General features: G+C 37.3%; 1 protein-coding gene across 1 annotated transcript in view; it reads left to right on the top strand.

Moving 5' to 3' along the window:
- Positions 1 to 2,500, top strand: part of LOC144956784 (uncharacterized) — an 85,429-nt gene that overhangs the window by 77,804 nt on the left and 5,125 nt on the right. The gene's annotated exons all lie outside the window — the stretch shown is intronic.

Here is a 2,500-nt window from a genome sequence, read left to right as displayed (position 1 = left end):
AAGGAGTACCCGGTCATTAACAGCGTTGTCTCTGATGAAAAAAAAAACATTATAATTATCGCCTAACAGGAGTCATGCCTCATTCTACATGTTTCGTATTGCTGTTGGCCAGGGACCCTTTATAAAGCATTTTGAGCACGTGTAGTGGATATTGCTCTATATAAAAGCTAGTTGTTTTTTGTTGTTTTTTTTTTGGGGGGGGGGGGTTGGGGGGTGTGTTTAATAATCACAAAACTCCATACAAAGGCTACGATCCAATTTTGCAGTTTTAAGCGCAAATGTTATGTTTGTTTATCACAGGCTTTGAAAAACAAACGAGCTTTTATACACCCAAAATATGACGTCAAACTATAAGTCTTAAAGGTTTCTAGTGTCAGGATATAAATTGGATTCAATAATCTGATGTCATGTCGTCCAGCAACGGCAAGCAGCGTGGTTCTAAACAAATAAAATCGGTACTTTTTATTTTTCATGCTGGCTGGAACTTTTCATGTCATGTCAAATGGACTCAATGTCTTAAAATGACAACAATGGGCACAGTGTCTTAAAATGACAAAAATAGACACAGTGTCTTAACATGACAAAAATAGACAGTGTCTTAACATGACAAAAATAGACACAGTGTCTTATAAAAACATAAACAGACTCAATGTCTTAAAATGACAAAAATGGACACAGTGTCTTATAAAAACATAAAAAGACCCAGTGTCTTAAAATGACAAAAATGGACACAGTGTCTTATAAAAACATAAAAAGACCCAGTGTCTTAAAATGACAAAAATGGACTCAATGTCTTAAAATGACAAAAATGGGCACAGCGTCTTAAAATAACAGAAATAGACACAGTGCCTTATAAAAACATAAAAATACATAGTGTCTTAAAATGACAAAAATGGACTCAATGTCTTAAAGTGACAAAATATGGACAGCCTTAAAATATCAGAAATAGACCACTTTAAAAATGAATCCCAAAATAATACATGCCTTTCCAAGCATTTACATTTTGACAGACAATCTGTATCTTATTGAAAATGATGGTTCATTATTACGAAAGACTTGCAATCAGTCAAATATCTCTATGTTACAGAGAATGACACCATAATCAGTCGGATGGTGAAAAGGTTTGAACAGAGGTATTGCCAAGTTTAGACAGAAGGTCAATTTTTAGCAAAAATGAGTTCTTGTCATAAATGATTAAATCAACCCTTTCGGTAATCTTCGGGAAATATCAAAGCTTAATTTCACTTCTATTTTTTACAGCTAGTCAAGTTGAAAAAGTATATAGTAAAGCTGAAACAGTATGAAATTTGAGAAGTTGCTGGATACCTTTGCCATACATCTGACAATAACTTCATGAAACGTCACCCGATTTACTTCAAACATAGAATTAAACAAATGAGTAACACGTGCAGAGCCTAAAAAGTGTCCACCAATGAAAGCATTCAGCGCCATTTTGTCTTGGGCTGGGAATGTAAACATTACCATTCATTCAGCCTCTACGTAAACATAACGACTTAACAAAAACAACAACAATATCACAATCCACAATAAAATGGTTCAGAACTGTGGCGTATATTTATGCCACTATAAAGCTGTCAAAAAATGAAGTTAGAGAATGTGTGTAATCATGTATTATAATGTGTTTTCCAACCACCACATCATCACTGTCACTACTACTCCAACCACCATCACTACATCATTATCACTACCACTACACCACCACCACATCATCATCATTACTACAACCACCTACACTCCACAATCATCATTACCACTACTACTATGTGGGTAGTGCGGCTATGTGGTCTAGTGGTATGACACTCGCTTTCGGATCGGAAGGTCCTGGGTTCGAGCCTCGCTCGACGCATAGTTGAGTCCTTGGAAAAGGCTCTTTACACACATTCTCTCACCATACTCAGGTGTAAAATGAGTACCTGGCCGTTAACAGCGTTGTCTTTGTCCGAAAAATTGTATATCGCCTAACAGGCGTCATGTCTCGTCCTACGTTAAATGTTGCTGTTGACCAGGGACCCCTTGTAAAGCGCTTTGAGCACGTTAAGTGGATATTGCGCTATATAAAAAAGCTCATTTTTTACTACAACCATCACTCCCACCACAATGACAACCACCACCACATCGTCATCATCACGACCACTACAACTGCAACAACCACCACCACATCATCGACACTAACTCTACTACTACAATCACCACCACAATATCATCACTACCACTACTACTACAACCACGAGCACCACATAATTATCACTACCACTACTACTACTACCACCTACACCACATCATCATCACTACCACTACTACTACAAGCACCACCATATCATCATCACTACCACTTCTACTACAACCACATCATCACCACTATCACTACTACTACAATCACCAACACCACATCATCCTCACTACCACCAGTACTACAATCACTACCATTAGGTTTTGGAGCTTTACTTCATTTGAAATAAGGAAACTTCGGAATTGTATT

Source organism: Berghia stephanieae, chromosome 11, assembly GCF_034508935.2.
Source record: "Berghia stephanieae isolate SIO BIC M18660-M18661 chromosome 11, UCSD_Bste_1.3, whole genome shotgun sequence".
Taxonomy (NCBI): Eukaryota; Metazoa; Mollusca; class Gastropoda; order Nudibranchia; family Aeolidiidae; genus Berghia; species Berghia stephanieae.
Note: the sequence above shows the minus strand (reverse complement) of the source record. Positions and strands in the feature narration are given on the sequence as shown.